General features: G+C 49.4%; 1 protein-coding gene across 3 annotated transcripts in view; it reads left to right on the top strand.

Moving 5' to 3' along the window:
• The window catches only part of LOC106576477 (plexin-A4), a 653,820-nt gene that overhangs the window by 198,500 nt on the left and 432,605 nt on the right, over positions 1–22,715 (top strand). The gene's annotated exons all lie outside the window — the stretch shown is intronic.

Genomic DNA, 22,715 nt, shown 5'->3' on the forward strand with positions numbered 1-22,715 from the left:
CCCTCCCTCTGTCCCACCCTTCTCTCCCTCCCTCTGTCCCACCCTTCTCTCCCTCCCTCTGTCCCACCCTTCTCTCCCTCCCTCTGTCCTACCCATCTCTCCCTCCCTCTGTCCTACCCATCTCTCCCTTCCTCTGTCCCACCCTTCTCTCCCTCCCTCTGTCCCACCCTTCTCTCCCTCCCTCTGTCCCACCCTTCTCTCCCTCCCTCTGTCCTACCCTTCTCTCCCTCCCTCTGTCCCACCCTTCTCTCCCTCCCTCTGTCCCACCCTTCTCTCCCTCCCTCTGTCCCACCCTTCTCTCCCTCCCTCTGTCCCACCCTTCTCTCCCTCCCTCTGTCCCACCCTTCTCTCCCTCCCTCTGTCCCACCCTTCTCTCCCTCCCTCTGTCCTACCCATCTCTCCCTCCCTCTGTCCTACCCATCTCTCCCTTCCTCTGTCCCACCCTTCTCTCCCTCCCTCTGTCCTACCCTTCTCTCCCTCCCTCTGTCCCACCCTTCTCTCCCTCCCTCTGTCCTACCCTTCTCTCCCTCCCTCTGTCCCACCCTTCTCTCCCTCCCTCTGTCCCACCCTTCTCTCCCTCCCTCTGTCCCACCCTTCTCTCCCTCCCTCTGTCCTACCCTTCTCTCCCTCCCTCTGTCCCACCCTTCTCTCCCTCCCTCTGTCCCACCCTTCTCTCCCTCCCTCTGTCCTACCCATCTCTCCCTCCCTCTGTCCCACCCTTCTATCCATCCCTCTGTCCTACCCTTCTCTCCCTCCCTCTGTCCCACCCTTCTCTCCCTCCCTCTGTCCCACCCTTCTCTCCCTCCCTCTGTCCCACCCTTCTCTCCCTCCCTCTGTCCCACCCTTCTCTCCCTCCCTCTGTCCCACCCTTCTCTCCCTCCCTCTGTCCCACCCTTCTCTCCCTCCCTCTGTCCTACCCATCTCTCCCTCCCTCTGTCCTACCCATCTCTCCCTTCGTCTGTCCCACCCTTCTCTCCCTCCCTCTGTCCTACCCTTCTCTCCCTCCCCTCTGTCCCACCCTTCTCTCCCTCCCTCTGTCCTACCCTTCTCTCCCTCCCTCTGTCCCACCCTTCTCTCCCTCCCTCTGTCCCACCCTTCTCTCCCTCCCTCTGTCCCACCCTTCTCTCCCTCCCTCTGTCCTACCCTTCTCTCCCTCCCTCTGTCCCACCCTTCTCTCCCTCCCTCTGTCCCACCCTTCTCTCCCTCCCTCTGTCCTACCCATCTCTCCCTCCCTCTGTCCCACCCTTCTATCCATCCCTCTGTCCTACCCTTCTCTCCCTCCCTCTGTCCCACCCTTCTCTCCCTCCCTCTGTCCCACCCTTCTCTCCCTCCCTCTGTCCCACCCTTCTCTCCCTCCCTCTGTCCCACCCTTCTCTCCCTCCCTCTGTCCCACCCTTCTCTCCCTCCCTCTGTCCCACCCTTCTCTCCCTCCCTCTGTCCCACCCTTCTCTCCCTCCCTCTGTCCCACCCTTCTATCCCTCCCTCTGTCCCACCCTTCTATCCATCCCTCTGTCCCACTCTTCTATCCATCCCTCTGTCCCACCCTTCTCTCCCTCCCTCTGTCCCACCCTTCTATCCATCCCTCTGTCCCACCCTTCTCTCCCTCCCTCTGTCCTACCCTTCTCTCCCTCCCTCTGTCCCACCCTTCTATCCATCCCTCTGTCCTACCCATCTCTCCCTCCCTCTGTCCCACCCTTCTCTCCCTCCCTCTGTCCCACCCTTCTATCCATCCCTCTGTCCCACTCTTCTCTCCCTCCCTCTGTCTCTCTCTCTGTTGCTCCCTCTGTCTGTCTCTCTCTGTCTCTCCCTCTCGACCTGCTCTCTTTTTGTTCTGAAGATGAAAGTCTCCCCACGACTCCTTTCACTCCTTTCAAACGGCCCAAATGAAGGGGCTTATCAGATCACAACACACACACACTCACACTCACACAGACACCCTCCTCCCTCTTAGGCACAGTGGAGTGTCAGATCCGCGGGCATGGCATGGGGTTGGTGGTGTCTGCTCCTGGGATTCTGTTATTTGGGTACATCAGTGGGAGATGGGGAGAAGATGGGGGGGAGATGGGGAGGAGATGGGGGGAGAAGATGGGTGGAGATGGGGGAGGAGATGGGGGAGATGATGAGGGAGGAGATGAGGGAGGAGATGGGGAGGAGATGGGGGAGAAGATGGGGAGGAGATGGGGAGGAGATGGGGAGGAAATGGGGGGAGAAGATGGGGAGGAGATGAGGGAGAAGATGGGGAGGAGATCGGGGAGAAGATGGGGAGGAGATGGGGAGAAGATGGGGGAGAAGATGGGGAGGAGATGGGGGAGAAGATGGGGAGGAGATGAGGGGAGAAGATGGGGGAGGAGATGGGGAGGAGATGGGGGAGAAGATGGAGGAGATGGGGAGGAGATGGGGGAGAAGATGGAGGAGATGATTGGGAGGAGATGAGGGAGGAGATGGGGGAGATGGGGGAGAAGATGCGGAGGAGATGAGGGAGGAGATGGGGGAGGAGATGGGGGGAGATGGGTGAGATGGGGAGATAGGATGAGATGGGGAGGGAGATGGGGGAGATGGGTGAGATGGGGGGTGAGATGGGGAGGGAGATGGGGGAGATGGGTGAGATGATTGAGATTATCGAGGAGATGGGTGAGATGGGGGGAGATTGTTGAGATGGGGGATGGGGGAGACGGGTGAGATGGGGAGGAGATGGGTGAGATGGGGAGGAGATGGGTGAGATGGGGAGGATATGGGTGAGATGGGTGAGATGGGGAGGAGATGGGTGAGATGGGGAGGAGATGGGTGAGATGGGAGGAGATGGGTGAGATGGGAGGAGATGGGGAGGAGATGGGTGAGATGGGAGGAGATGGGTGAGATGGGAGGAGATGGGTGAGATGGGTGAGATGGGGAGGAGATGGGTGAGATGGGGAGGAGATGGGTGAGATGGGAGGAGATGGGTGAGATGGGAGGAGATGGGTGAGATGGGTGAGATGGGAGGAGATGGGTGAGATGGGTGAGATGGGGAGGAGATGGGTGAGATGGGAGGAGATGGGGGAGATGGGTGAGATGGGTGAGATGGGAGGAGATGGGTGAGATGGGAGGAGATGGGTGAGATGGGAGGAGATGGGTGAGATGGGGAGGAGATGGGTGAGATGGGGAGCAGATGGGTGAGATGGGTGAGATGAGGAGGAGACGGGGGAGATGGGGAGGAGATGGGTGAGATGAGGAGGAGACGGGGGAGATGGGGAGGAGATGGGTGAGATGGGGAGGAGATGGGTGAGATGGGAGGAGATGGGTGAGATGGGGAGGAGACGGGGGAGATGGGGAGGAGATGGGTGAGATGGGGAGGAGATGGGTGAGATGGGGAGCAGATGGGTGAGATGGGGAGTAGATGGGGAGGAGATGGGTGAGATGGGGAGGAGATGGGTGAGATGGGGAGGAGTCGGGGGAGATGGGGAGGAGATGGGGGGAGATGTGTTAATCAGCTCACAACGACTAGAATAATTAAAGAGAAGGGGTGCAAGGGTTATAGGTTCAGCTGTACATTACACACACACACACACACGCACGCACGCACGCACGCACGCACGCACGCACGCACGCACGCACGCACGCACGCACGCACGCACGCACGCACGCACGCACACACACACACACACACACACACACACACACACACACACACACACACAGACACACACAGACACACACACACACTCAAAAATGATGCCCCCTCTACCTGCAGCTGGGTCTCTGATTGAGCTGTCTCGCTGGGGTACCCCTCATTGAGGGACACGTGCATCCCGCTTGCTAATTACCCCCTGCACTACTCTGCCAAGTTATTGGTTCCTCCCTTATTTACTGCCTAAATGGAAGCAAAACAGCGATCTCCTGTCCTGTGTGTGTGTCTGTCTGTCACCCAGGGCAGGCTGTACCTGTCCCCTCTCTGTGTGTGTGTGTGTGTGTGTGTGTGTGTGTGTGTGTGTGTGTGTGTGTGTGTGTGTGTGTGTGTCGGAGTGTGTGTCGGAGTGTGTGTGTGTTCTGTGTGTGTATGTGTTCTGTGTGTGTGTCGGAGTGTGTTCTGTGTGTGTGTATGTGAGTGTGTGTCAGGGGGAGTGTTCTGTGTGTGACTGTGTGCATGTGTCTGTGTGTGTATGTGTGTCTGTGCATGTGTGTGTGTGTGTTTGTGTGTGTGTGTGTGTGTGTGTGTGTGTGTGTGTGTGTGTGTGTGTGTGTGTGTGTGTGGGTAAGGCCTCACTCTGTGTCATTGAGCGTTGTGTATTTACAGCCGCAGCTCTGGGTATGAAAATACCAGGGGCTAGAAAAACAATGAAAAGCTAGTATTATGTTCCATGTAATATAGTCATTTAGTAGGCTATAGGGCAGTAGGAGGATTCTAGAATTATATACATACACTTAGAATCCCTTATTGGTCAATACAGGAGGCATTGCCAGCTATTTTGTCAAAGGACCTTTCAGTGTAGTGAACTTGTGACCCGTGTGGAGATGAAGCCCTGGTGTTACTAGCACCGCGCTCCGACTCAGACACAATCTGAACCACCTGTACCAGCACGGTAACAAGGCCCAGGGGCTCCTTGACAACACCAGCAGTGACTTAAACACAAGCACTCCCCTCATCACTCCACCCTGCCCCGTATAGCCAGTGACAGCCCTGTCCCAACGGAGAGATCCCTACACCGGGAGGAAATGTCTCCTCTCCTCTCTTTCAGCCTCCTTTCCTCCGTTTCTCTCCTCTAGCCATCCCTCTGTCCTCCATGATCGCTCCACGTTAGAATCATTGAATGTACTCTGAGAGTCAGAACGGCTCCACAGGGGCTTCTCACAGACACCATTTACCCCCTCTGGGCCTGTAGGAGGGTGCACACACACACACACACACACACACACACACACACACACACACACACACACACACACACACACACACACACACACTCTCACACACACACACACACACACACACACACACACACACACACACACACACACACACACACACACACACACACAACATCGACAAATGGCCCCTGTGTAGAGGGAACTTGTCCGGGATTAAAAATGCATGCGTGTAACTTTAAAAATGCCCGGCTGAGTCACTGTGACTGACTGGTAATGAGATGGAAACAGAGATGTGGGGATGAGAGAGGGATAATCTGTCTTTCTCTCTATTTTCTCTCTCCCTCTCTTTCTCTGTCCCTCTCTCGCCTTCCATCTCTTTTCTCTACCCCCCTTTCTTTATTTTTTTCCCTCCCTTCCTACCTCTCTCTCTCTGTGCTTCCAGCAGTAATGACAGATATCAGTGGTGCCTGCTTAATGATTAGGAGATGTTTACAGGCAAGAGATGGACAGTGGCCTTTTCCCTGCTTTGTGATCGTTGCGTGTGTGTGGGTGTGTGCTCTCTGTACCCTGTCGTCTGCCTTTGTGCTTCACAGAGCTCTGAGGAAAAGGACAGGGCCAGTCATCACTCTGTCACCTCACTAGACAGTCAGATTGTTATGGGGAGTCAGTTTGTGAAGTGACTGACTGTAAAACACAGGGAGAGAGAGGGGTGTTGTGTCTGAGAGAGAGGCCTGGAGGTTAGGGGTCTGAAACGGGGCCCTTGGAGGATGTGTTCCCTGAAAAGGTTGAGGTGCCTGGGGGACGGCTGCTAGTGGGGCCCCTTCGACTGGGTCCCCTTCGACTGGGTCCTTAGTGGCTTTTGGAGCAGAGGGTGGGGAAGGGTCGTTAACGCAGAAGCATCTGTGTTTGTGTGTGTGTGTGTGTGTGTGTGTGTGTGTTTACAGTTTGTGCATGTGTTTGGTTTGTCACATTATGCATTGAGTTGTGTGTGCGTGAGTTATTTCAGAGGTTTTCATTAATCCAATGAACACCCCACTAATGATTCTCTCCTCTCTTCTTCCCTCTCTTCTCTGGTGAACGATGGCCGCCCCTCCATGGTGCTCCCCTCAAATGACTCCCCCTCTAACCAGGTATGTAATGGAACTGTTCTTTTCAATGTCCTATATTTATGTCAGCAGGTCACAGTGTGTGTGTGTGTGTGTGTGTGTGTGTGTGTGTGTGTGTGTGTGTGTGTGTGTGTGTGTGTGTGTGTGTGTGTGTGTGTGTGTGTGTGTGTGTGTGTGTGTGTGTGTGTGTGTGTGTGTGTGTGTGTGTGTGTGTGTGTGAGAGAGATCCAGGACCTGTGTGGGTGTGTACCTCTGGCCAGGGGGTCTGGCTGTTCCCGCCACAGACAGTTTAATGAGCACATTGCCTTCTGTACAGTACCAGGAGACTAGCCCATATCACACAGACACACACACACACACACAGACACAGACAAACACAGACAAACAGTTGCACATGCAAGTACCTACTGTGCTGATTGGACCGCTGCTGTTCTCGGGGCTAATGAGCGATGCTGGACCCACAATGACAATTATATTGAAACAAACACACACTGTTTGTTTACCATGGAAAACATTTGTTTGGTGGCGCTCAGTGAATGCTAATTTACTATCAAACATATTGCTGACATGTTGCTGTGTTTCTACTCTATAATTTTACTGGACACCTTACAACCCACAGTGCAATGAACACTAGTCCTCCAAGGATAGTTCTTGTTGTTTTTAATTATTGCTCTGACAAATGGTTGGCCTGAAAGAAGTACTATTCTAGGAATGGAAGTTCTCAATTATTGTTTTGAATCATCCACAGGGATAAGGGTTGTGAACTCCTGGTTCAAATACAGTTGTTCTGTCTGAAAAACAGGACAGCAATGTTAGGTTAATGAACCCTATAGCAAAAGTTTCTTTGTTTGTGTGTGTTTGTGTGCTTGGGTGAGTGTTTGGGTGAGTGTTTGTGTGTTTGGGTGAGTGTTTGGGTGAGTGTTTGGGTGAGTGTTTTGGTGTTTGGGTGAGTGTTTGGGTGAGTGTTTGGGTGAGTGTTTGGGTGAGTGTTTGTGTGTTTGGGTGAGTGTTTGGGTGAGTGTTTGTGTGTTTGGGTGAGTGTTTGGGTGAGTGTTTGTGTGTTTGGGTGTTTGTGTGTTTGGGTGAGTGTTTGGGTGAGTGTTTGGGTGAGTGTTTTGGTGTTTGGGTGAGTGTTTGGGTGAGTGTTTGGGTGAGTGTTTGGGTGAGTGTTTGTGTGTTTGGGTGAGTGTTTGGGTGAGTGTTTGTGTGTTTGGGTGAGTGTTTGGGTGAGTGTTTGGGTGAGTGTTTGTGTGTTTGGGTGTTTGTGTGTTTGGGTGAGTGTTTGGGTGAGTGTTTTGGTGTTTGTGTGTTTGGGTGAGTGTGTGTTTGGGTGAGTGTTTGTTTGGGTGAGTGTTTGTGTGTTTGGGTGAGTGTTTGCGAGTGTGTGTGAGTTCAGCGTACGCTATTGTCTTGCATTGTGATGGTTGATGTGTTATTGGTGTGTACTATTGTGTGTGTGTCATTCCTGTGGAGCTCACTTCCTGTGTGTGAGTCCTGTGTAGCTCACTTCCTGTGTGTGAGTCCTGTGTCTGATGGTGCTGTCCCAGATTTATTACATTACATTACCCAAGTGTTCCATCAGGCCTCCTACCCCAGCCTGCCCTTCCTAGTGTGGTTTAGGCCCTTCTCTGTCACACACACACACACACACACACACACACACACACACACACACACACACACACACACACACACACACACACACACACACACACACACACACACACACACACACACGCACAGGGAGTGCAGGTCCCTGACCGCAGAGCCACTTTGCAGCAACGTTGGGGTGGCTGTGAATGATCTACCCCACGAAGGCCATGATGTTAATGTGCCTGACCCAGTGTTGTCAGGAAACAGAGAAATCAATACTAACACATTCATAAGCTGCACACACTGTCCTCCCCCATTACAGGCTTACCATTAGTGGAAGCTCCGGCTAGTCTGATCTTATATTAGGCAATAAAAAGCCATTGGGATATCAACTGATCCATAATGATGTATTTTAATGGATTAATTAATACACTGTAACTACAGTGCATACTGTTTAACGATCAGTCTCTGCATAAAGAGGCCCACAAAAGGAAATGGCTGGTAACCCAGGCTAGCCTACTGATCTAGGATCAGTGAGTGTGTGTGTTAACCCCAGTGCTATTAGAGAGGAGGGCCAGTGTTGGTGAAGCAGGAATAATTGATGCAGTAGGTTGGCGTTTTAACACTCAGGACGGCCTTAACAGACTGTGCAGTACTGCAAGGGAGGAGGTAGCCTATGAAACAGGAAGTAGCCTATGAAACAGGAAGTAGCCTATGAAACAGGAAGTGGCCTATGAAACCGGAAGTAACCTATGAAACAGGATGTAGCCTATGAAACAGGAAGTAGCCTATGAAACAGGATGTAGCCTATGAAACAGGAAGTAGCCTATGAAACAGGATGTATCCTATGAAACAGGAAGTAGCCTATGTGAGCAGAAGCATTTAGAAAGCGAAATGAAGACGTGTCTGGTCTTTAATGACTGTCTTAGGCACTGTTTGAAACCCGCCTGTATCAGCTTGCTCTACCGGATGAGACTCCAAACATTAACGGACTGTGTCTTACGTTTATGTGCAGCAGTAGCTGTGTGTGTGTGTGTGTGTGTGTGTGTGTGTGTGTGTGTGTGTGTGTGTGTGTGTGTGTGTGTGTGTGTGTGTGTGTGTGTGTGTGTGTGTGTGTGTGTGTGTGTGTGTGTGTGTGTGTGTGTGTGTGTGTCAGCCAGCAGTCAGCAGCAGCTGTGTCTCATTGCGTTGTCTCTTTCAACCTGTGCAGGGTCTGGACATGTACATGTAACCTCTATAGCTCATCTGTCCTGTACTCCTCTGCCCTCCCTCTTTCTCCCTCTTTCTCCCTCTTTCTCCCTCTTTCCTTCCAACCTTTCTCTCTGTTTCCTCTCCTCTCTCCCTGCTGGAGGACATCTGTGACCTATCACCCGTGCACACACACACACACACACACACACACACACACACACACACACACACACACACACACACACACACACACACACACACACACACACACACACACACACACAACCTGTGCATGTCAGTTCTCTGAAGGCACGGCCCCAACAGTGTGTGTGTGTGTGTGTGTGTGTGTGTGTGTGTGTGTGTGTGTGTGTGTGTGTGTGTGTGGTGTGTGTGTGTGTGTGTGTGTGTGTGTGTGTGTGTGTGTGCACGGGTCAGACTAGTTATGGCCATAAGGATCTAGGATTCTTCACGGGGATGTCAGAGTCCTCGTCGCTCAGCTCCATGGCAACCTGGACACCTGATCCTGTGGCTCGCCTCCTCGTTTATCAGTTTCGGTTAGAACACGCTTGATGCTAGCCAGCCTAATAACATTTCACATTAGCCGCGATTTCCTGACACAAACAAACGAAGAGTCACACAAACACAAAAATACACGCATGCACGTACGCACACACACATACACTCCCTATGTTCCCTTCACGCCTGAAGGCCTGTGTCACTTAGTTTGACCAGTGGAGTTTAGGCACCAGATGTCTCCAGCTGTCACCACTGGAAACATCTGCTGTGCCTTCGTGTGTGTGTTCCTGTCTAAATAACCCCTGTGTTTACCTCAGCCTTTGTCTACATATTTATGTGAGCCTCTCTCTCCTCCTCTCATCTTTTAATCTTTTCCCAGCATCTCCCTCCCTCTATTTTCTCTATCCTTGATTTATACAAATGACTCAAAACACTGTGGAGGAGGAGGATGGAGGAGGAGGAGAGGGATGGATGGAGGAGGAGGAGAGGGATGGAGGAGGAGAGGGATGGCGGAGGAGGAGGAGGAGGAGGAGAGGGATGGAGGAGGAGAGGGATGGCGGAGGAGGAGGAGGAGGAGGAGAGGGATGGAGGAGGAGGAGGAGAGGGATGGAGGAGGAGGAGGAGAGGGATGGAGGAGGAGGAGGAGAGGGATGGAGGAGGAGGAGAAGAGGAATGGAGGAGGAGGAGAGGGATGGAGGAGGAGGAGAGGGATGGAGGAGGAGGAGGAGAGGGATGGAGGAGGAGGAGGAGAGGAATGGAGGAGGAGGAGAGGGATGGAGGAGGAGGAGGACAGGGAGGGAACTCCGCTGAAGCAGTCCTATTTTCATTTAAAGAAATTGCCTGGCATTACTTCCAGCAGCTTTGTTTTTAATAATGTGCCCTGAGGGATGCAGAATGTAGAAAAACATCTAGGAAGTGACTAGGAAGTGGCTCTCTGTTTGATTCGGGGGGCGACTTGTGAGACAACTGCAAAATGACTGACAACCTGGCACAGCGACGAACGCTGTCAAACATTGGATTTCAAATAATGTTTATGGAGATTCAATGACAAACGAATCCTTGTAGGCCTTTGGTTTGATCCTCATGGATAATTTATATTCTATTTTAAAACACGCATGAGGATATTTTTTTGTTTTGTCACTTTAAATAATTCATATTTTCTTGTTCTTTTGTGGTAGGTCAGGCTGATAGGGGATGGTGGGTATACTGTATATACACAAACAATACCTCATTCCAAAATCATGTGCATTAATATGGAGTTGGTCCCCCTTTGCTGTTGTAACAGCCTCCACTCTTCTGGCAAGGCTTTCCACTAGATGTTGGAACATTGCTGCAGAGACTCGGTTCCATTCAGCCACAAGAGCATTAGTGAGGTCGGCACTGATGTTGGGCAATTAGCCCTGGCTCACAGTTGGCGTTCCAATGCATCCCAAAGGTGTTCGATGGGGTTGAGATCAGGGCTCTGTGCGGGCCAGTCAAGTTCTTCCACACCAATCTCGACAAACCATTTCTGTATGGACCTCGGGTTGTGCACTCGGGCATTGTCATGCTGAAACTGGAAAGGGCCTTCCCCAAACTGTTGCACAAAGTTGGAAGCACAGAATCGTCTAGAATGTCATTGGATGCTGTAGTGTTAAGATTTTCCTTCACTGGAACTAAGGGGCATAGCCCAAACCATGGGTAAACAGCCCCAGAACATTATTCCTACTCCACCACACTTTACAGTAGGCACTATGCATTCGGGCAGGTAGCGTTCTCCTGGTATCCACCAAACCCAGATTCGTCCGTCAGACTGCCAGATTGTGAAGCGTGATTCAACACTCCAGAGAATGCGTTTCCACTGCTCCAGAGTTTTACACCAGTCCAACCGATGCTTGGCATTGCCAAGGCTTGTGTGTGGCTGCTCGGCCATGGAAACCGATTTCATGAAGCTCCCGACGAACAGTTCTTGTGCTGACGTTGTTTCCAGAGGCAATTTGGAACTCGGTAGTGAGTGTTGCAACCAAGGACAGATGATACACACTTCAGCACTTGGCGTTCCCATTCGGTAAGCTTGTTGTGGCCTACACCTTTGCGGCTGAGCTGTTGTTGCTCCTAGACATTTCCACTTCACAATAACAGCACTTACAGTTGACCGGGGCAGCTCTAGCAGGAAATTTGACAAGCTGACTTGTTGGAAAGGTGGCATCCTATGACAATTCCACGTTGAAAGTCACTGAGCTCTTCAGTAAGGCTATTCTACTGCCAATGTTCGTCTATGGAGATTGCATGGCTGTATGCTCGATTTTATACACCTGTCAGCAATGGGTGTGGCTGAAATAGCCGAATCCACTAATTTGAAGGGGTGTGCACATACTTTTGGCCATGTACTGTACACTGAGTGACATGACTGACTGACCAGGTGAATCCAGGTAAATCCACTTCCATCAGTGTAGATGAAGGGGAGACGACAGGTTAAGGAAGGATGTTCAAGCCTTGAGACAATTGAGACATGGATTGTGTATATGTGCCATTCAGAGGGTGAATGGGCAAGACAAAAGATTTGTCTTGCCCATTCAAGAATAGGGTACGGTAGAAGGTGCCAGACGTGCCGGTTTGTGTCAAGAACTGCAATGCTGCTGGGTTTTTTATGCTCACCAGTTTAACGCTCACCAGTTTCCTGTGTGTATCAAGAATGGTCCACCACCCAAAGGACATCCAACCAACTTGACACAACTGTGGGAAGCATTGGAGTCAACATGGGCCAGCATCCCTGTGGAACACTTTTTGTCCATGCCGCGACGAATTGAGGCTGTTCTGAGGGCAAAAGGGCAGTGCAACTCACTGTATATACACTGAGTATACCAAACATTTTGAACATGTTTTATTGTCACATACACCAGATAGGTGCAGTGAAATGTGTTGTTTTACACAGGGTCAGCTATAGTAGTCCAGCTCCCCTGGAGAAAATTAGGGTTAAGTGCCTTGCTCAAGGGACACATCGGCAGATGTTTTACTTTGTTGGCTCGGGTATTCAAACCAGTGACCTTTTGGTTACTGTCGCAACTGAGTTGAACAGTGGTCTAAGATACTGCATCTCAGTGCAAGAGGCAACACTGCAGTACCTGGTTCGAATCCAGGCTCCATTACATCCGGCTGTGATTGGGAGTCCCATAGGGCGGCGCACAATTGGCCCAGCGTTGTCCGAGTTAGGCCGGACGACGCTGGGTCATCATTGTAAATAAGAATTTGTTCTTAACTGCCTAGTTAAATAAAGGTTAAATAAACGCTCTATGCGCTAGGTTACCTGCTGCCATGTGTGGTGATTATGCTTGACACACACTGGAGATTCCCCTGTGTTCTGCAGGGACTTTTGTTCCACTGTACCCTGATGATGTGTGTGTGTGTGTGTGTGTGTGTGTGTGTGTGTGTGTGTGTGTGTGTGTGTGTGTGTGTGTGTGTGTGTGTGTGTGTGTGTGTGTGTGTGTGTGTGTGTGTGTGTGTGTGTGTGTGTGTGTGTGTGTGGATGTGTTATCCCATGGTATATGATAGAGATCCACAGGCTTGTCTGATCCTGTGTAATCTAATGCTGTGACTGCAATAACACACAGTTTCCCATGATGTGCGTGTGAGGACTTTAGGGAAGTATTTGTGACAGAGACACAGAGAGAGAGACTGGGGAGCACCTAACACCACGGATGCCCCCTTGCTGCTGCTCCCAGTGTCACCGTGGTTATGTTTCCGGAGACCCCCCAGAGGGGCATTATGACTCACATAAACATCAGAAGGGGGTGTTTCCCTCCCCTCCCCTCTCCTCTTCTCCTCTCATCCTCCTATCTCTCCTACTCTCCTACTCTCCTCTTATCCTCCCCTCTCTCCCCCTCTCCTCCTCTCCTCCTCCCCTCTCTCCCCCTCCCCTCAGCCCATCTCTCCTGGGACAAGAGGAGGTAAACATCCTGCCTTTCTCTCTCTCTCTCTGTGCTGGAAAGTTTGACCAGCCTCTCCTTCTCACCAGTGGAGACTAGAAACAACAAGTGAAAGGGTTCCATTCCCTGTGTTTCCAGTCTGTCTTACATCATGGAAGACTCAGCTGTTGTGTTCCTCCAGCATTAAGGTGCTTCTATTTCAATGTGTGTGACTGGCTCAGTACTGTAGACTGAGATAGAGGAGGTTACAGTACTGTAGACTGAGATACATTTACATTACATTTAAGTCATTTAGCAGACACTCTTATCCAGAGCGACTTACAAATTGGTGGATTCACCTTATGATATCCAGAGGAGGAGGTTACAGTACTGTAGACTGAGATAGAGGAGGTTACAGTGCTGTAGACTGAGATAGAGGAGGTTACAGTACTGTAGACTGAGATAGAGGAGGTTACAGTGTTGTAGACTGAGATAGAGGAGGTTACAGTACTGTAGACTGAGATAGAGGAGGTTACAGTACTGTAGACTGAGATAGAGGAGGGTACAGTACTGTAGACTGAGATAGAGGAGGTTACAGTGTTGTAGACTGAGATAGAGGAGGTTACAGTGTTGTAGACTGAGATAGAGGAGGTTACAGTACTGTAGACTGAGAGGAGGTTACAGTACTGTAGACTGAGATAGAGGAGGTTACAGTACTGTAGACTGAGATAGAGGAAGTTACAGTACTGTAGACTGAGATAGAGGAGGTTACAGTACTGTAGACTGAGATAGAGGAGGTTACAGTGCTGTAGACTGAGATAGAGGAGGTTACAGTACTGTAGACTGAGATAGAGGAGGTTACAGTACTGTAGACTGAGATAGAGGAAGTTACAGTACTGTAGACTGAGATAGAGGAGGTTACAGTACTGTAGACTGAGATAGAGGAGGTTACAGTACTGTAGACTGAGATAGAGGAGGTTACAGTACTGTAGACTGAGATAGAGGAGGTTACAGTACTGTAGACTGAGATAGAGGAGGTTACAGTGTTGTAGACTGAGATAGAGGAGGTTACAGTACTGTAGACTGAGAGGAGGTTACAGTACTGTAGACTGAGATAGAGGAGGTTACAGTACTGTAGACTGAGATAGAGGAGGTTACAGTACTGTAGACTGAGATAGAGAAGGTTACAGTACTGTAGACTGAGATAGAGTAGGTTACAGTGCTGTAGACTGAGATAGAGGAGGTTACAGTACTGTAGACTGAGATAGCCGGGAGGCTGAAGAGCATGAGCCGGGGTAGGAGAGAGAGAAACAAAATGAAAGGAAGGGAAATAGAGAATGAAATAAAGATGTGAGAGGGAGGTGTGTGATGAATGGGCTGGCCCTTGGTCCTAGTGCATGCAGCGGCCCTGTGGCGGGGCTGAGGCTGGCTGCTCTGTGGGCTGGGTGATTTGTGGCCCCCGAGGCCTCTGGCGGTCACACATCATGAGCCTGGTGCGGAGAGATGAATTTGGTTTACTGCCCAACGCTGAGCCGAGGCACACTGCCTGGCCTGCAATAAGGGCTGAGGCACCGCACATATACAGTACACACACTGACACATACACTGATGCATAGGCCTACACACACACACACACACACACACACACACACACACACACACACACACACACACACACGCTGAGCTAGCCTATCATGAACAGCAGTGTTGCCTAGTAACCGAGTGTGGATGCTAGTGAGAGAAAATGGACACCTTAGGAAAAGCAAGGCTTTAATTGGCTAGTCGTTAGGATGTTTAGCCTTCCAGAACCACCCACTTTAAGATGATTTCAGCAGTCTGTATTGGGAAATGAGTATTGCACGATATACTGTACCTTTAGAACCATGGTCAAACTTGTTGTTGTTGCACTCTGTTTTCATGGGCTGAGGTTGACAAATGTTTCCATATTCATGGATGTGTAAACAGTGGGGTCTCGGGAGATCAATTAAGAGTTTTGAAAGAGAAGAGTGTGTGCTGGCGTTTATTTAACCCTGGAGAAATTGCCTGTCTTATCGGTTCATGCTCCGACGCGACTGGCTCTTGCTTAATCGGAGAGAAATATCTATAAACAATTTAATCGAAAGAGCCTTTGTGCATGTGTCTGAAAGTTTGTGTCTGTGAGAGTGTGTGAGAGTGTGTGAGTGTGTGTGTGTGTGTGTGTGTGTGTGTACTCATCTATCCCCTCACGTCTCAACCAAGCCGTGTAATAAATCAATTCTGCAATGGGTGTTGACACGTTTTACAGCAACCTCAAAAAGAAGAAGAACCGGAACAAACACTCATATCGCCTGTGTTGGTTGTCTGAGGTGAACCATTTCCTCAGTTATGGGATGGCGTTGAGCAGTGTTGTTTTAGTATTCAACCTCCTGTCTCTGGTCTGGAGCCAAAATGGTTGATCTGCAGCAGCTGCAGTGCAGGAACAGGCATATGCCCTGTGACTGGACACCTCTGGCCGCCCAGAGGCTCAAACATGTCCCCATGTGTCCTCAACATTTCCAACATCATGAAACAGGTGGGCAAAGGGAGCCTGTGCCAAATACCAAATGTTTATGCCAACCTGGATGCCCTTCAAACCCCAGTCAAAGGTCAGTTTACCTCGCTGTAGAGGAGTATAGATGAGGTGTTCTGTAACACACCTACCCATCTTCCATAGCCAGACCCTTCTACTAGCCCTCCTCAGATACGAGTGTGTTATCTAAGTGTTAGCCTGTTACCTCACTGACCCAGTCCTCCCACCCAGCTACTATTCCATTTGACCAGCCCCAGACCCCCAGATCAACCCCAGCCCTATAGGTCAGACCAGGCGAAGCCCCAGCCAGCTACCTGCCTGGGTCACAGGGCAGGGGCTGGGTCAGGGGCTGGGGCAGGGGCTGGGGTAGAGGCTGGGGCAGCCGACATGAGTAAGACCTTTAAACAGGTCAACATACACAAGGCTGCGGGGCCAGACAGATTACCAGGATGTGTGCTCCGGGCATGTGCTGACCAACTGGCAGGTGTCTTCACTGACATTTTCAACATGTCCCTGATTGAGTCTGTAATACCAACATGTTTTAAGCAGACCACCATAATGCCTGTGCTCAAGAACACAAAGGCAACCTGCCTAAATGACTACAGACCTGTAGCACTCACGTCCGTAGCCATGAAGTGCTTTGAAAGGTTGGTAATGGCTCACATCAACACCATTATCCCAGAAACCCTAGACCCACTCCAATTTGCATACCGCCCAAACAGATCCACAGATGATGCCATCTATGTTGCACTCCACACTGCCCTTTCCACCTGGACAAAAGGAACACTTATGTGAGAATACTATTCATTGACTACAGCTCAACGTTCAACACCATAGTGCCCTCAAAGCTCATCACTAAGCTAAGGATCCTGGGACTAAACACCTCCCTCTGCAACTGGATCCTGGACTTCCTGACGGGCCACCCCCAGGTGGTGAGGGTAGGTAGCAACACATCTGCTCAGTCCCCTCCTGTACTCCCTGTTCACCCACGACTGCATGGCCAGGCACAACTCCCAACACCATCATTAGGTTTGATGATGACACAACAGTGGTAGGCCTGATCACCGACAACGACGAGACAGCCTATAGGGAGGAGGTCAGAGACCTGGCCGGGTGGTGCCAGAATAACAACTTATCCCTCAACGTAACCAAAACTAAGGAGATGATTGTGGACTACAGGAAAAGGAGGACTGAGTACGCCCCCATTCTCACCGACGGGGCTATAGTGGAGCAGGTTGAGAGCTTCAAGTTCCTTGGTGTCCACATCACCAACAAAGTAGAATGGTCCAAACACTACCAAGACAGTCGTGAAGAGGGCACGACAAAGCCTATTCCCCCTCAGGAAACTAAAAAGATTTGGCATGGGTCCTGAGATCCTCAAAAGGTTCTACAGCTGCAACATCGAGAGCATCCTGACTGGTTGCATCACTGCCTTGTACGGCAATTGCTCGGCCTCCGACCGCAAGGCACTACAGAGGGTAGTGCATACGGCCCAGTACATCACTGGGGCTAAGCTGCCTGCCATTCAGGACCTCTACACCAGGCAGTGTCAGAGGAAGGCCCTAAAAATTGTCAAAGACCCAAGCCACCCCAGTCATAGACTGTTCTCTCTACTACCGCATGGCAAGCGGTACCGGAGTGCCAAGTCTAGGACAAAAAGGCTTCTCAACAGTTTTTACCCCCAAGCCATAAGACTCCTGAACAGGTAATCAAATGGCTACCCGGACTATTTGCATTGTGTGCCCCCCCCCCCCAACCCCTCTTTTACGCCGCTGCTACTCTCTGTTTATCATATATGCACAGTCACTTTAACTTTACATTCATGTACATATGTACATACTACCTCAATTGGCCCGACCAACCAGTGCTCCCGCACATTGGCTAACCGGGCTATCTGCATTGTGTCCCGCCACCCGCTACCCACCACCCGCCAACCCCTCTTTACGCTACTGCTACTCTCTGTTCATCATATATGTATAGTCACTTTAACCATATCTACATGTACATACTACCTCAATCAGCCTGACTAACCGGTGTCTGTATGTAGCCTCACTACTTTTATAGCCTCGCTACTGTTTTTCACTGTCTTTTTACTGTTGTTTTTATTTCTTTACTTACCTATTGTTCACCTAATACCTTTTTTGCACTATTGGTTAGAGCCTGTAAGTAAGCATTTCACTGTAAGGTCTACACCTGTTGTATTCGTTGCATGTGACAAATAAACTTTGATTTGATTTGATTTAAAATGGTGTGAAGCTTTATGCCTTAGCACCGCTATATCATTCAATAGATTAGAAGGCAGTTCCTACTACACACAGTCTACAGATCATTGACGGCTGCTGAGGGGAGAACGGCTTATAATAACGTCCGGAACGAGCTCGTTGTAATGACTGATACCGCTCCAGCTCGTTCTCCCCAATTAAGGTGCCACCAACCTCCTGTGCTATAGATTTAAGCAATAAGGCACGAGGGGGGGTGGTATATGTGTGGTGGTCCCGTGTGGCTCAGTTGGTAGAGCATGGTGTTTGCAACGCCAGGGTTGTGGGTTCGATTCCCATGGGGGACCAGTACGGGAAAAAAATGTATGAAATGTATGCATTCACTACTGTAAGTCACTCTGGATAAGAGTGTCTGCTAAATGACAAAAATGTATGTAAAAAAAAAATGTATATTGCCAATATACCATGTCTAAGGGCTGTTCTTATGACCGAGGCAACACGGCGTGCCTGGATAAAGACCTTACCTCTGGTGATTTGGCCATATATATATATATACTGTATATCATAGGGCACACTATTTTTGAAGGTGTGCTTATAACCTGGTTATTGACTACCATTATGATATTTGTTAATCATTATTCAGACATCATTATTCATTCTTCTACTCCATGTAATATTAGTAAATGTATTAGCCTGTATGTATTATCCATCTTTTACATTAGTAAATGTATTAGCCTGTATGTATTATCCATCTTTTACATTAGTAAATGTATTAGCCTGTATGTATTATCCATCTTTTACAAGGAGGTCTTAGACATGCGTTTCCTCAGTTGAATGGTTAATGACATTAGTTGAGTGCAGCTGCAGTGTCTGGTGATAGAGAATAGTGTAGAGCACCGTGACCTTAGACAGGCTGTACTGCAGGCTAGAGGTCCCTTCACCACGCAAGGAGAGCAGAGTGGATCCTAATGATTTCACCTCACTGACTCCACAGTCCAGCACTACACTCTCCATGGAGCTGAGACAGGGAGAGAGAGGGAAGGAGGGAGGGAAGGAGAGAGGGAAGGAGAGAGGGAAGGATAGCGATGGAGCAAGAGAGCAGAGTAGGATGGAATAGTGATAGAGAAAATAGAGGGAGGGAGAAGGTAGTAGAGGGAGAGAGAGCTCTCTGAGAGATAATTCTAGAGGGAGGGTTGAGAGGGAGGGAAGATAGACAACAGAAGAGAGTGGTGAAAAGAGAGAGATACCGAGGCTTTCATTAATAAAACCCAGGGTTTCCTTCCCCTTTTCCCCAACCGTGTTCAATTGATCCCACTGTTAGCTGTGTGGAGTTCGGTTAGCGCACCAGTGACATCGCTAGCTTCCTCCGATGATAAACAACTTTACCCAGTCAAACTGCATTATTCAGAGTTGTCAGCAACACCGCAACAGAGACTCCCCTCAGAACAAGAGAGAAAAAATAAACAAATTACGCCATCGCGCTCGACGGAGTGGAATTGATAGGAGAGAGCTCGTTTCACTGTACCGCTGTTTGTAACTGGCAACCTGTAAATTAGAAGGATGTAAATTCACTTTCACCCCCTCACTGCTATTACTGCCAACATGTTTTTTTTTACGCAAGCCGTCAAGTTAAGTACTCTTTCGGGTGTTTTGAGATTCAAACTTTGACTACAGAACAAACAGAGTACCTATTTTGTTATGTATTGTCAAGGCAACAGAGAGAGGGTTACCAGGCCTCAGAATCAGAGATACAGTAGATAGCGCTCAAGTTGATCTGAGTGTGCTTGACTGACACATATTTATTTGTACAAGTGAATTGTGTGTGTGTGTATGTGTGTGTATTTTATTTTTTGAGGACAGAACACTGAAGGGCAAAAATTGTGCTCAAGGGGACCAGGGGACCAGGGGATCGGGGGACCAGGGGATCAGGGGACCAGGGGACCAGGGGACCAGGGGATCAGGGGACTATGACTAATATGTGATAACGGGATGTGTGTTCACAACACGTTTGTGCATGTGTGAACTGTGATTGTCTGTGTGCGCCCATGTGAATGTGTGTGTGTGTTTGTCCATGTTCATGGCCCTGTGAATGTGTCTGCACATGTTAGCATGCTACAATGCACATTTGTATATGGCAGCCAAGCCAACACTAGGTGAGCACACCTGCCTTTCACCCATATCAACTCCAGCCAGCCAGGTTTAAACCTACATGTTGTGCAGTAAACCTGGCTTACCTCCTCCAAGCCCCTCAGCCAGAAGTAAAGGGTTCAGGGATCACATATGCTCACTGAGCAGGACCAGGTGGAAGACTCCATCTCCCAGCAGGCACCTGCCCCCTCCCCACCCCCCACAGACATCAAGAGAGGGTGCCAGCCTCTCACCTGCGCCCCCACCCCCACGCCACCTGGGGGAGGCTAGGTCACATGTGCACTCCAGTCCTAGCTTTCCCTCACGCTTTACGACTCAGTCTCTCGAACTCGCTTGTTCTTTCCCTCCATCTCTCTCTCTCTCTCTCTCTCTTTGTCCTTCCTTCTCTCATCTATCGCAGGGAGAGGGGCACAGGTGGACTTGACCAATCTCAGCCCGATTTAAATAGGCTGGGCCAGAAATAGCTTGCACATGCAGACCCAACAGCAGCAGCATTAATAGTTTACCTTTTTAGTGGGAGCTGGGAGATGTCAGATTTTTCGATTTGAATCACTGGAAGAATACACGGGATGAAGACTTGAAGAAGGAATGTTTTTCATTAAAATGACACTATAATGTTATTTTGGGAGAGTTGGATTATTAAAACATGAATACATTGGGTAACCTTGAGATTATGACTCTAGTTATTACTCTCACACTGTGTGTTACCATGGAGATACCTTGCAGTGGGTTTTCAAATCTGCAGTTCCCTCATCTTCCCCTCAAACTTTCTAGAAACAAAGTACCTATTGCAATATTTATCCAGCGTGTGTGTGTGTGTGTGTGTGTGTGTGTGTGTGTGTGTGTGTGTGTGTGTGTGTGTGTGTGTGTGTGTGTGTGTGTGTGTGTGTGTGTGTGTGTGTGTGTGGTCTGAGAGATAACCATGACAGATGTGTGACTGGCAGACTGCCTCTCACCTGTCTGTCTACTTCTAGAGGCAAGACAGCCAAGTCGTCCTACTTGTTGACAAACACACACACACACACACACACACACACACACACACACACACACACACACACACACACACACACACACACACACACACACACACACACACACAGAGTGTAAAAAACATTATGAACACCTGCTCTTTGTATAACAGACTGACCAGGGGAATCCAAGTCTATATATGGCCATTCTGACATGTCTATTGATTTAGGGTCAGAGCTATCCGGGAACCTTAGGATGTCACTACCATAAAACCCTAACCCCTACCCTTACCTTTTAAATGTCAACTTCCCAAGGAACCCAGACAGCACAGATTATTGATTTAGCCCCATTTAGCCCTATGAGGTTAGGGTCAGGTATTAGCTATAGCTAGCTGATACATCTATGAGGTTAGGACCAGGAGTTAGCTATAGCTAGCTGATACATCTATGAGGTTAGGGCAAGGTGTTAGCTATAGCTAGCTGATACATCTATGAGGTTAGGGCCAGGTGTTAGCTATAGCTAGCTGATACATCTATGAGGTTAAGACCAGGTGTTAGCTATAGCTAGCTGATACATCTATGAGGTTAGGACCAGGTGTTAGCTATAGCTAGCTGATACATCTATGAGGTTAGGGCCAGGTGTTAGCTATAGCTAGCTGATACATCTATGAGGTTAGGGCCAGGTGTTAGCTATAGCTAGCTGATACATCTATGAGGTTAAAACCAGGTGTTAGCTACAGCTAGCTGATACATCTATGAGGTTAGGACCAGGTGTTAGCTATAGCTAGCTGATACATCTATGAGGTTAGGACCAGGTGTTAGCTACAGCTAGCTGACACATCTATGAGGTTAGGACCAGGTGTTAGCTATAGCTAGCTGATACATCTATGAGGTTAGGGTCAGGTATTAGCTATAGCTAGCTGATACATCTATGAGGTTAGGACCAGGAGTTAGCTATAGCTAGCTGATACATCTATGAGGTTAAGACCAGGTGTTAGCTATAGCTAGCTGATACATATATGAGGTTAGGCCCAGGTGTTAGCTATAGCTAGCTGATACATCTATGAGGTTAGGGCCAGGTGTTAGCTATAGCTAGCTGATACATCTATGAGGTTAGGACCAGGTGTTAGCTATAGCTAGCTGATACATCTATGAGGTTAGGACCAGGTGTTAACTATAGCTAGCTGATACATCTATGAGGTTAGGACCAGGTGTTAGCTATAGCTAGCTGATACATCTATGAGGTTAGGGCCAGGTGTTAGCTATAGCTAGCTGATACATCTATGAGGTTAGGGCCAGGTGTTAGCTATAGCTAGCTGATACATCTATGAGGTTAAAACCAGGTGTTAGCTACAGCTAGCTGATACATCTATGAGGTTAGGACCAGGTGTTAGCTATAGCTAGCTGATACATCTATGAGGTTAGGACCAGGTGTTAGCTACAGCTAGCTGACACATCTATGAGGTTAGGACCAGGTGTTAGCTATAGCTAGCTGATACATCTATGAGGTTAGGGTCAGGTATTAGCTATAGCTAGCTGATACATCTATGAGGTTAGGACCAGGAGTTAGCTATAGCTAGCTGATACATCTATGAGGTTAAGACCAGGTGTTAGCTATAGCTAGCTGATACATATATGAGGTTAGGCCCAGGTGTTAGCTATAGCTAGCTGATACATCTATGAGGTTAGGGCCAGGT

The sequence above is a fragment of the Salmo salar genome, chromosome 17 (genome assembly GCF_965601325.2).
Source record: "Salmo salar chromosome 17, fSalSal1, whole genome shotgun sequence".
NCBI classification, from domain to species: Eukaryota; Metazoa; Chordata; class Actinopteri; order Salmoniformes; family Salmonidae; genus Salmo; species Salmo salar.